Source organism: Metopolophium dirhodum, chromosome 1 (genome assembly GCF_019925205.1).
Source record: "Metopolophium dirhodum isolate CAU chromosome 1, ASM1992520v1, whole genome shotgun sequence".
Taxonomy (NCBI): domain Eukaryota; kingdom Metazoa; phylum Arthropoda; class Insecta; order Hemiptera; family Aphididae; genus Metopolophium; species Metopolophium dirhodum.
In genome coordinates, this window is record NC_083560.1 from 13,748,367 (window position 1) to 13,762,885 (window position 14,519).

The window sequence follows — 14,519 nt, forward strand, 5'->3', positions numbered from 1 at the left end:
ACTTTCCCGCAATAAAATAAAATAAAAATAACTACGGTAGGTAGCATACTACATGCATACAGTTTTTTGGTAGATACCATTTTATGGTAGGTAGCATATTAGACGAGTACCCACCTTTTCTTATAGGTTCAAAATTCCATGTTTTATCAATCATTAGTAATGTAACATTTGTTTACAATTTTAATACCATTTTAAATTGTACTATAATAATTATTAGTAATTTATTATCAGGGAATTTAAATATAAACAGTATAAAATTATAATAATTATAATAATCATATATTATTTAAGCGAATAAACATAAGTTTTAACAATGTCTAAAGAAATTATAAATATACCCAAATTGAAATATATATTTTAGTATTAATTATATTGCAGTATAGGTAAATACTACTTACTTCAGTTTTATTGGCTAGTTTCTCAACATCGCGCTTCTTTGCTTGAGTTAAAGGTGGAACATTAACATAAACATTTATCAGAACCAATTATTTAATTCATAAATCAAAATTAATAACATAGTGTTTATTTCAGTATTTTGGTTACTTACCTTTTTAGTAGCTTCAATCATTCATCTTGAGAGTTTAATTTCAATTTCAAATGTATTACAAAGATTTTTAATTGATAGATGAAAATATTATAATAATTACTTCTAGTTTTATATTGAACGTTTTAATGTCAGAATAATACTCGGAACTTTGATGGACAATATTAAAACATTTATAGTGTCACAGTGAAACACTCAATTTGATAACTCACTTTAAACAAACCACTATACTTAAAGGAGCTATTTTTAAAAATATAGGAATGTTTATTTACTTATTAAATTATAACACATTCACTTTCAGCGCACAACTTTGTATTTACCAAAACTTAAAACTACATTTTTTTTCAAACTGGCATTATATTCATATTCGTAATAATAATTCATAAAAATTATATGTTGCTACGGACTATTTCAAATTTCAATTTTATTAGTTTTTTTTCTATAATTGTCAATAAAATGTTATTTGTTGGGTAGAAAAGCTTGACAATTTAATAGAAGGCTCTAAAAATATTAACAGTATAAACATATAAATTACTTTATTCACAATAATATCATCAAATATACTTAGTAATATCATAGACTGACTGACCGTCTTCGCTCAGAATTGTTTTTCTTATACATTAATATTATATCATTGAATTCAAATTCATTGTGCTATTATCATCAGGTATAATATAATATGCTTAGGTTGATTATATAAAACATACTTAAACCTATAACAAATGTAAATGTTGTGCTTTATAAACAGATGAATTTAATTTGTTAATTATGGTTTCAGATACAAATAATTTGAAAGAAACAGAAAAAGTGTGTGCATCTTAGGAAAAAGACATCAAGCATTAATTTGAAAAACAAATATAATAGCTCAGTTTTTCAGATTATTTTATTACGATTGTTAAGTTTTAAAGATTTATTCACTCGATGTTAGGTCTAAGATAAAATATAATAACTATATTCAGTTTAATTTAACTACATTATACATATATAATATGAAATGTAATCAAGTAGAGTTATAAAGCAAAACGTATGAACAATTATCAAAACCCAACAGCCAACACATATTATCTAAAATAATATAAAATTAATTCATTAATTTGATTCAATTATTATTTGAAACTAAAAAAAAAAATCCTTGTATAATAATCACATTAATTATTTTGCTAGGACTATTTACTATTCTGCATTCCTCTCCACAATGTTTTGTTGTGTTATTATTAGATTGTTTAAAGCACGGTCCATATGTCAGTAGGTTCGGATTTATGACATTTGAAATTGGTTGAATGTCATTAGTATATTATCTAAAGCTATGCACTTACCCATCCTTAGAGTCTGGTCCGCAGTTGTAGCTATTGTTTTAAAGGGCTGTTTTTCCTCGTTTAGTTTTCCTTTTTGATGGTAGTTGGCCAATTGTGTGGATATTCCTGTCTATTACTCATTTTGTAATCAGCTCTATGCAGCTATTAAGACTGTTATGCCGACTTTCATGGCACTCGATTTAATTATCTTGCTTTCTGACAACCACACCACAATCCAGTGTCTGCCAACGTTTTATGTGAAAAATATGATGTCTTTACAACTGTAAAGGATTCAGATTCAGTATTTTTCCATCTCTATGATGATATACGATACAACAGTTGGTACATTTACCTAGGTATGTTCTCGTGGTTCTTCAATATATTAAAACCACTATCTAAATGATATGTGTAATTATTTTAATTATGATGAATTTGATCACATGCGATACATCTTGTTTTTTATTGTGATAATATCTATTTTTTTTCTCTCCTCTCTGATGTGGGAGCTAGTGTACTGTTAGATCAAATATGTTACACTTCTATGTAAACTATTGGATCAGCTACCATCTTCTTACCTTTTCCTCCTCCTATGAAAAATATACTATAATAATTAATAAAAATTCCTTACCATGTATTATTTATATTAAAGTATTAAACAATTATCTTCGTATAATCCATTACAATTTTTACTGTGTTTATATTTAATTATTCCATTTTTTTTATGATTTCTTTTTAGTCATGGTATGATTTGGGAAAACGTGCTCTGAGAAAACCTTGGTTTAAATATGGTGCCGCGAGCCACGTTTAAAGAAATTATAAATATATATTATAATATTAATTGTACTACAATATAGGTAAATATTACTTACTTCAGTTTTATTGGCTAGTTTCTCAAAATAATACACTTAATTTTTTGATACATTATTGGATCAAAGACATGTAATGAACCACTCATGGGGAATTTTGTTTATTTTTATTTATCTAATTTTCTTTTGATTTATTTTATCTATTTTTCTACCACTTGGGTTTGTACTTATGCTTGAGTCTTAAGCATATGTCTCATATTCAGTTATTTTAAGATCAGTACTGCATGGTATTTGTATAACAATAGGAAACAAGTCATCAAGTAGTGCGTTATTATCAGGAACCTTTTCTTCATTTTTGTAAATAAAATCCATTTCTTGGACTGTCTAGAATTCTAGATCATTCTATAAATATATTAAATAATACTTATTACAACAATGTAAAAATTAATACAATTTTCATATTTTTTCCTCAGGAATATTTGATATAATAAATTGTGTGTAAGTTCAGTATTTTCACTTATATTCAGAAGACCATGGTTCTAAAATAAATTATATATAATTCAAATATTAGTATATTGATTCAATAAATACCTCTTCTTATTTAATCTCACTATATTAATAATGTCTCTTGAGTCATAGTTCTGGGGTTCACATGCATTTAACAAATTTGTAGCTTTATCATGAAATACAAAAAATACTTTTTTAATAAATTCAACTACCTAGCAGGACAGTATTATTATACTTTCATACATTGAATAAATTGTCATTGATTTTGTTAACAAATATATCAGATTTGTTTTGTTATTCATTAGCAGTATCCTAAAACAAAATATAATATTCATTGGTGTGTGTTTGTTATTTGTTAGAAGTTCAAGACACACATTTTACTAAAATTTATTGTAGCTATTGTTTAATACATTATTATATATTTATTATAAATATGTCTAATTTCTATTTGAAACGTAAACTAAAAGGTATATATATAGATATTCAGTGTTTGGTTGTAACGTAAGAAACGCGTTACTCAAACTATTTGCGAAACCAGCAGGGGGGGGGGGCTTTGCATAAGCCTTTTTCCAGCTTTGCCAATCAATAGATTTTTATAAATTTATATTCGTATTTAAATTATTTAGGCACGCATTAAATAATTAATTACTAAATTAGTATTTAAGCATAATTGTATAGTCAACGACGCGAATAAGCTGAAACTTAGTGATAAAATATGTTACTACTTATTCAAAATATATTTATACAACAACTAGACAGCCATCTCTTTCTTAATATCGAAGTTGGTTGCTATTTAAAAAGCAGGCAATGTTTACAAAATAATATTATCAAAGAATAAAATATATATAATTATTAATTATGTATATGAATAAATGTAAAACAAATGTAAACATTGGCTGCTTTATACATGGCGGCCGACATCAACATTGGTCACAAATGTAGTTTAAGACGGCTATCTAGTTGTTCTATGATATTTAATGAAGCAATTTGACATTTTAATGTAAAAATAGCTTCCAAAAATGTTGGCATTTTTTTTAAACAACGGGGATTGTCGTATATTGTAGACAATCGTCAATATAATATTATTTATTATGTATTATGTAATATAGTTGGGAATGTTTAAAGCTGTTAATTTATTATTAATATACCTTCAGGCCAGTGAAGCAAAATGTGCTGAGGCCACAACAATATTTTGCATTATAACATCGGAGGCACGTTTGGATTTAGTGTTGTATTTATGTTTGCTTTACATTTAAATAAAAGTGTTACCGACCTAAAAACCTGAGTCTTGAACATTATTTCAGTCATTTTTACGTTCTTACCTTTTATATAGGAACAGCGCCGGGATATACGTAGGTACCTACTATACCTGCCTATTATATGTGCCAATAACGGTTTTATTAAACTGAATAGTGTAACTGTGTATGTAATCTTTGAGTCATTCCAACTTGGAACGAACGGACATAGCATTGGCAAGCGCATACCATCGCATTACACAAGTTAACAGTGCCATCCGGCACGGGTGATACCACATGATTCTTACATTCAAAGAAACTACTTTTTGCAGATGATTTAAAAACATTTAGATTCATAAACACACGATGTATCTTTATTACAAGCCGATTTAATTATTTTGTATGAATGGTGTAATACAATATTGAAATATTGATATATTTAAAGCAATGTTATTCACTAGGTCACGAGATGAACTTCTTCAAGCTTACTATATTAACAACTCCCAAAACGACATGTGTTTATAAGTTTATAATTGTTGAAAGTGGAGCTCGGATGGACTAATGACTGGTATTAATATAACTAAGTAACACGATAATATGATTATTTATAAGTATAATATTATATAAGTAACGTACAATTGGACAATTATCTGCGACTGTACACATACCGTATACACACTGTACGACGGCGTTCGTGTAAATTATTTTACATGCAATAGAATGTTCTATATATAAATTATATATCCATAACCAAGGTTGTGTTACAATCGTATATGGAGAGTGATCGTATTGACTATCTGTTGCATACTCGTATAACTAGAAACTAAATTGTACACACGTGTCAAGGTTGACTACTAATATTAATTATACCTATATTTCAACAATAATAATTGTGATTTAGGTATAATATTTGATACTATTGGTACCCTTTCTTTTAACAAACATTTAGTACTTACAATTAACAAATCTTCTTCCAACTTAGAATTTGTCACAAGAACTGCATTAGTTCGAACTAAATTACAATATAATTCTGTGGTATGTTGTCCGTATTTAAAACTCAAATTAAGTCGTTACTCAAAATCTAATTTAAAAAAATTAACAAAACTCTAAGTCAAGCTGTGCTTGTGATGCTGCTCAATATCTACTAATAACTTAAATACCCAAAATTGTGGAACGGCTGTTAAGGTTAGTAAGTTATTGATTCAATGGATTTTATGAGGAGTCAGTTTAATTGTTTTAATACCAAATTAAATTAGTTTTAAATGAGATAAAAACCCTAAAAGCTGACAACTGTAAAATAACTTAAGAAAATATAAAACTTAACATTGAAATTAATCCATTATAAATAAAGCTGTATGAATTGGAACAACACAACTTTCGTCACAGTATTTAAATAACAGGTATACTTATGATCCTAATTGAAAATTGTTTATATAACATAATATAAACTATTGCCAAAACTGTTGAATGTAACGTAGTTATCGTTAATTTGGCATAATATAAAATAACGCGATGGACAACAACTCAGGAATATTAATAGATCACTAGTATTTGCACGGCGAACCCAAGTCCCAACCAATTCTAGCAGAGCTGTAACACCACTACTACACACGTACATTACCTCCAGGTACACCTTTGGATCGGTCAGCGCTGATAAATTGTGCTACGTAAATCGCGTAAGGTAACCGGGTCACGCATAATTTATTATTATACGTACCCGGCCCCAACAAATACAATTGTAACAAAATAACTAATCTTAATTGTGTACTTAACGCATTATTCTCGAGGTTAAAACAACAAAAAAAAAATTAGCAAAAAATGTTTAATACAAATAAGTCACGAATGACAAAACGTCAACACTTATAAGTTATAAGACGCTAGGCTAATTGAAAAAAAAAATAAAATTCAATTAAATTTAATAACGATTATGAAACTTTTAGACGTTTAGATAATAAACAACAATATTATAATAGATCTAAGGAATTGATGTGTTTAGTGGAAAATAATAGAGTACAGATTCATAAATAAAATTTAATTCAAATCAATTATGACTTATAAGTTATAAGTAAACCAAAGTGCAAAACAATTATTAATATTATTATTTTACCATTAAGTAATAAAAAATGTTCGTCTCGATTCATTGTTAGTTTTAAAAACTAGGTGTATTAATATTCAATAAACTACAGTAATCATTTACTACAGTGAAACTTCCATATAACGAACTTCCATTTAACGAAATTTTCTGTTTAACGAAATATTTTTAAGAACTATGACCTTCATTGTTAATTACACGTAAATGTATCTCCAAATAACGAATCTGATGTTTCTATATAACGAAATAATTATTCGATAAAAATTAGTTTTTGTAAATGTTGTCACTATCAAATTGATAGTTTATATCATAGTTCTAAAATTGTACATGAACAATGTATCTGATAAAGATAAGACACCGAAACTTGACAATATAAAAACTTTTTACGAAAGGACAATTTTCAAAAATAATAAGCAAACAAAACTTACTGATTATTTCTTTTAAATTATATTTAAGGTTAAAAATTAAATTAAACTGTAATATGATGTTTGATGTTATTTTACATACATACAATATACATAATAAAAAAATAATAAAAAAAAAGTTGAAAAAAATACGTAATTCTATTTAACGAATTCCTCTATACAACGAATTTTTTTTGCTGCTTATTCGACTTCGTTATATGGAAGTTTCACTGTATAATATATTGGAAACTTAAGAGGACGTCACACCCGCAGGTGTTGTCTCCGTCTTACACTTGTACGACATAGACAAAACGCGTTTACGCAGTCTGAGTAGAACGAGTTCAATTTTTGTTCAAGAGTAAAAATACCTATTATAAAATTGAATTGTGACAATATTTCCGATGCAAGTTGTTGCGTTTTTTCCATTATACCCAATAAGTTCATTATATCGTTTAGAAATAGCAAAATTTCAAAATTTTTAAAATACCGTTAACTTTTTTAAATAAAATTTTTTTTTAAAACTCACTGTCTTGTTCACAAAAATATTGTCATCTTTTAATTTTGTAATACGTGTTTTTATTCTAACATCAAAATTGAGCAAGTTCTACGCTAGCTTTGTAAACGCAGTTTGTCTATGTATACGTGTGTAAGACAAAAACAACACAAGTGAATATGATGTCCTCTTAAAAAAAAAAATTTAATCATACTGGTAATGTAATTTTTAGATTACTGACAGTCCTAAGTCTGTAAAAATGAGAAGGGAAATGTTTTTTTACATCGCAAAAGTGCACGGTTTACAGATAAGTATGACGTGTATTGTTTGTATATATTAGAACATCATCGTTTTTATTAAAACAATTTTCAATTATATAACTCAAAAACCAGTGTTGAGTTTATCTAGATAAATATTATTTTATCTTTTATCTTATCTAGATAAATAGAGATTATTAATTTACACAGTTATCTAAGATAAAAATCACCGTTATCTAGATGAATTTATCCAGATAATTTAATTTATTAAACGGCTTTTATTTATTAAGTAATTTATTAAGTAGGGGATTTTTACTAATAACTATCGACATTTTTGATAACATACTATGAAGTTATTCTATATTTCTACGAGCTTACAAACAGTTCCATAAACCAATATAAAAAAAAATTTTTTCATCTTTATCTAGATAACAGTATTATAATTTATCTTTATCTTTATCTTTATCTAGATAAAATTATATTTATCTTGGCTCAACACTGTCAAATACCCACTGATTTTTTGAGAAATAAACTTCGCGCTGTTTCAAGTTTTACTGAGAATAATTATTACGCCTATTGAGTCGTTATGTCTATGTGCCCGTTATATCCAGCACCAAGTCTAAAGTCTTACTGTGGTCTGAAATCCAATTTTTCGACGGAAAAAATTAAAACCTCTTTATTTTTAGTTTAAATGATAATTTAATATATCAAAACTACATGTTTTGAGTATGCAGAATCCAATTTTGGCATCGGTTTTGAAGTTGGCCCAAAGGGAGGAGATTATAGGGTGAATTTATTTAAGTATTTTAAAATGTTTGTAATTTACATCAACTTATACATTTAAATGACTGCTGAATTCAATTCTTGTTTTAGATAGCAAAACTTTTTTCCGCCTAAAATTGGATTTCAGACCATTGTGAGCCGCTTTGCCGTTATTACGACGTTTTCAGCACATTGGCCATCGGTGTCCGCTTAGTACCTACACGTGTTCCGTGTGCCGTCGTTCGAAACCGAGATTCGTGATGTCCATGAATTTGACCCACCCACTTTCTATGATAAGACCCAAACTAATACCAAAAGTTAGCAAATAGTTAGCAAATAATAGCAAATTTACTATAGAAGTTAGCAAATCATTATTGAGGCAGTTATAAGCATTATTTATTTGGGTGGGCCAAGTTCAGGTAACCCACCCACTTTGTCCGATCGTCTCCAAACAAACGCCGGTAGTTAGTAAACAGTTAGCAAATAATAGCAAATCAATTTTTGAAGTTGGCAAATCAAAATTCTATTTTTGGCCGATTTTAGAAAAAAAAATTCCAGTCCACCCACTTTGTCCGATCGTCTCCAAACAAACGCCGGTAGTTAGCAAACAGTTAGCAAATAATAGCAAATCAATTTTTGAAGTTGGCAAATCAAAATTCTATTCTTGGCCGATTTTAGAAAAAAAAATTCCAGCCCACCCACTTTGTCCGATCGTCTCCAAACAAACGCCGGTAGTTATCAAATAGTTAGCGAAATAATAGCAAATTATTAATTATTATTTTTGCATGACTCTTTTATATTATTTTTAGATTATGAATTACGATAATATCCATAATAAAACTCATATATTCATATACGATATTAGTTATTACTTATTAGGTGTAATTTTTAGTGTTTTATAAAATAGATACGACATACGTGTATGAGTATGATTTTTCGTATCCTTGGTGATATGACAACTTCTAAAATATTCTCAATCTGCTTGAGTAGCGTACATAAAACCTTTTTTATGAGTGGGGGATTACAAAAATATTTTCATATCTACATTATATGGGATTTGACCATGTTACAAATAGTATAGTTAATACCTACTTCACTTTCACGAACTTCACGCCCGTGTATTATTTGGCTGTAATAATATCATATACTAATTAGTGACATAAAGCAAATAAACGTGTTGTGTTATTTTACCACCTCAATCCAAACTAACACTACGACCGGATCATGATCAACCAGTGTTCAATCATCGTGTATGCATCACACTCTGTAGTCTGTGTTTTTTTCACATGATTAATGTCTTCTGGTATCATCACATATCGTGGTTACTGCTAATAAGATGAACACGACAAATGTAAATCTATTAACGGACTAAGATATTAATATTATACAGGATTATGGAACACAAATAATATTTGTTGGGGACTTCAGCACTTGGGCTAAATACAGGACTATAACATAACCTAACCTAGACAAAAGGTTAGAGAGTGTGTTACACTGGTGCACAAGCCACAAATCTTACGGTTGGATGGAGTACGACACTGCATTTTCGATACTGCGTTAAGTCTTTAGTGGATATCATCAAAGACTATAATATATTAATAATTAATATTGTACATAAGATACTGTGGTCAAACTGCGGTATTTTCGCCGTCGGGTCCGAACGGCTTTACCACCGAGGTTTTTACGTTCACGAAAATCAAACGTGTTTAAATATAGTGCGCCAAACACAGCGATTTTGCTGTTTATCGACGTTGACACCGCTCAACCGTTCGTATCGTAAAAACTGCGGCGGTAAAACTGTTCGGACCCGACGGCGAAATTACCACAGTGTGGAGGGGGCCACTTGTGATCTAAATATAACATACATTATACTAATTATTGTTGTATTGAAATTATTGATAAAAAGGAAATATTCAATATTGTATTTATAGATATTCGTCGAAATTATTTTATTTTATTATCGATTATATTTTAATACCATTGTTGTATCTGCATTCGATGTCTAAATATTACCTTGATGTACTTGATTGTGAATCGTGTCTCTTTTTTGAACCTAATTTTAAGTTGTATTATATTGTTAATTGTTTATAATAATAAGTAAAAATAATAATTAACATATACGTAATGGAAACGAAGGTAAGTACATTCCTTTATTGAAATACATAATTAAGTAAAAATCATTGATTAATTATTGTGTAGCAACGCAAAATCTCAGCAAAGTAAAATTGCTCCGCCTGTAGTAGCTAGTCTATAATCGCGTCGGGATGAAATCTAGGTAATTTGAAATGTTGAGATTTAAGATTTATAAGTTGAGTATAATTATAATATAATATTTTATCGATTAATTTATACAGAGTCTGTTCACTATTCAGACTTTCAGGACTCTTGGATTTTCTCTTTCATTATTATGCTAGGTACTGATAAACGTTTTAGATTCTGAGCGGTGATTAGTTTTACTATAATGTGTTTTTTTATCCATATATATTCAGATATTCTATATAATTTCTAGGTATATAATTGGTATATAAATACAATCTTAAGATTCAACATTTTTTGTCAACGATTATTTTGTAACGCAACGTCACACATCGTTTTAAAATCGAAAAAAGCTGGAATAAAGTCTATTAAAAAAAATTGTTTTTAAACTAAAATTATTACAACTATTAGTCCTTAGATATAAAAGTTAAACAGTTTATAAATTTTTAACTACAAAATAATTATTCAATTTTAAATTTGATAAATTTTGTCAAAATTCGATGCTTATAAAAAAAAATTTTGTATTATGTAACTATGTATTTTTAATATTTTTCAACTGATATTGTACTAATATATCAGGAGCCTTGTATTAAATTTTTACACTTTTTGGCCCAACAGACAAAACTTTATTGATATTTATTGAAAAAAAAACAAAAAAATTGAAAACTGAAAATGTCCGTAAACAACTCAAAAAGATTCAAAATATTTTCAAAATTGTATGGTGTATATAAAATGCTAATATAAACATTCAGTGACATTTTCAAGTTTCTAAAGTCGTTCGTTTTTGAATTACAACAAAATAAGGAAATCGAGTGAATATCCAATGTTAAAAATTTGAATTTCAAACGCTCATCAAAATTTAATTTGACTTTCTTATAGAAATTTTTTTTTTGATAAAGATAGACAAATTTATGAGGAATCTTGTACTACTTTTTAAAACCTTAGATTTAAAAAGAAAAATTTTTACGAATTTTTAACTCAAAATAATTTGCTAATTTTCGTGATTTTTTCCATATTTTGTCAATTTATGAACTTTAAATGCTTAGAAACTGTGACTAATGATTTTTAATATTTTTTATCTGCCTTTGAAACAATAGACTAAGAGCCTTCTATTAAATTTTCAAGCTTTTTTAGCCAACAAATAAAATTTTATTGATATCTTTAGAAAAAAAACTAAAAAAAAAATAGAAAATGAAAATGTTCCTAAACAGTTCAAAACAAATCATAATATTTTGAAAATTTTATCGTGTATAGAAAATGCAAATATAAACAACCAGTGAAGATTTCAAGAATCTACGGTCATTTGTTTTTAAGTTACACCAAAAACCAAAATCGATTTTGTCAAAAACCGATTATGCGTTAAAATTCCCGTTTTTCCTTCATTTTTAGTTTGTTTTTCCTGGAAATTTTGAAAACTATTGAGAATTTTAAAAAATAACCTTCCGAATGCACTAACTAGATTCACTTTCCCATCGAACAAGATACTGAAGTTGAAAATCGAAGCATTATTTCGACTACTTATCGTGTACACAGACACAAAAAAAAAAAAAAAAACACATCATTGTAAAATCAATACATTCATCGCTCCGCTCAGATAAATTTAAAATTAAAAAAAAAATTAATTTATGATGAAATAAAAAAACATTTTGAAGTACATTTAAAACCAATTCTACAATCATCGTTCCACACAGAATCTTGGTACCTATATAAAACATAAAAAAAATTATACTTTTAAAATGTAATACATACTTGACGGCAAACATAACAATTTGAAAATTAACATATTTAATGAGTGACATTTTCTTCACTTTCCTATGTTTAATATGTTTAAAATATTTTTTTGATAGTACTGCGGTGGTCCTAAACCTAAAATTCCACATGATTTGGTTTTTCAAGCACTTGAAGCTAGTCGTGAAGAGCTATTTGACATAGGTAGAAAATTAGTGTCCTGTACATCACAAATTTGGACAACTATTTGTGATGATTTGGATAACAAGTTAACTGCAAAGAGTTTATATATATCTGTCTATCAGAATCGACATTCATGGCTATCACGTTTAAAGAACGATACAAATTCTTCAGTTATTAAACACTCTGATTCAATAAATATTGAATCAGATGAAGAAAGTTCAAAATCAGTAACATCAAGTTCCTCGATTGCTGATAGCAATATACAACGTTTCACTATTGAAATTGCATACAACAAATTTATAAAAATGAACCCAATCAAAGTCATTTATGGTAAAAAAAAGCATAAAAAACAATATACTGTATTAAAGCCAGGTGTTTGGACAAATATTATAAACGATGAATTCCTCAAAAATTACAAAATGCCATGTGCCTATGTGTATAGAAGATGTCGTATATCTACTGATTTTTCTCGTTCCAATCGTTATCTTACTTTTAAAGCAAAATGTAAAGACTGTGGAGTGTTTTTAAATGGATGGGCTGATCGAAAACCCGAAGAAGGATTTCCATTACAATTAAACATAGACACTAAAGATACAAGACATTGTTGGGAAGACCATAATTTCTAACCACTGTGTGACGGAGAGTTATAAGACCATTCCCTCGGGAGTTTTTACACCTTTAGCCATATGTCGCGAGGGCGGCTCCTTCACGCCTTTGGGTGACGCGGAAACATCCCTCCGACGGGTTACGTCAGGGCGCCCTGGCGCCAGGCTGACGGTCTCCCGCCGGCTGCTCTCGTTCGAGATAGATCGGTGGGTTTCGTATAACCGCGTCGGCGAGCGCTGGATTCGACCCAGTCAAATAGCTCCCCTTCTACTAAGGCACTACTCCCGACAGCCCCCGCGAGGCCATCCACATATGTCGCGAACGCGCGGCCGGCGAGCGCGAGCACGCGAGGTACACGCGCGCGTCGGCCGGACGCACGCCACATAGCTCGACGCGCACTGATACCGTTCGGGCGTTAGCTAAGTTGGGTTTTCAGTGGGGCTGTCCTCGTCGCCCACGGGATGAGATTGAAGGATCCGTTATCCAGAGTACTCACAACGACTCTTTTCCCACTAGCATCGACACCGGGGCAGTTCTTACGCTGACGCGATGCGACCTTTTTTGAGTGGTACGGTTTTCTTTTGCCGGGTGCCGTGTCCGTACCGAATGCTCGGGTTTGAGTGCTTGTCGGTGGGTGTCCCCCAGCCGGACTTCCAACTTCCACGTGTTCGCACACGAGTTGGTCGGGCCTGTGTGCTCTCAGTCAAGTTCGTGCTAGAAGCACCAGCGCGCTCACGGAGGTCCGCGTCTGCTTCACTCGTCATGCTCTGGCGCCTCTCGCCCAAGCACACTGGTTTGTCGCAGGTGGTATAGTTCCCCCACTTGGGTAGATGGTTCCTGTGCGGAAAAGGAAGGTGCCCTCCATCACCTCTTGTATGTGAGTTCTATATAAAATGGAAGTTGTTTGAGTTCCTTAAAATCGAACACATTGTGTAATACTGTTTGAACTTGGAACGTATATATAATCCACGATCATGGTTAGGTACCCAATGTTTTGTGCAATATCGTTTGACTCGTCCTACTGACTTGAAAATGTATTTATTTATGCTCATGTCAAAAAATGGAATGCGTAATATGTAATGCTACTCCAGAGTCTAGTTAATACATGAACACTTTATATTTAACACTTTTGCTTGGACTTAATGCTGTTGCCTGGAGAATTATTAAATATTTTGGCTCCGCAATAATGTTACTGTGTAAACTAAACTCTGCTTTAGGTGAGTCAAAATAGGTTTTGACTTAATGGACTTGGGACAGATGATATATGATTGAATAACTTCTTGTATACACAATATTGGTAAATATTTTAACTTATAAGTGATAATAATATAATTTGGTGTGTTAAAAATTA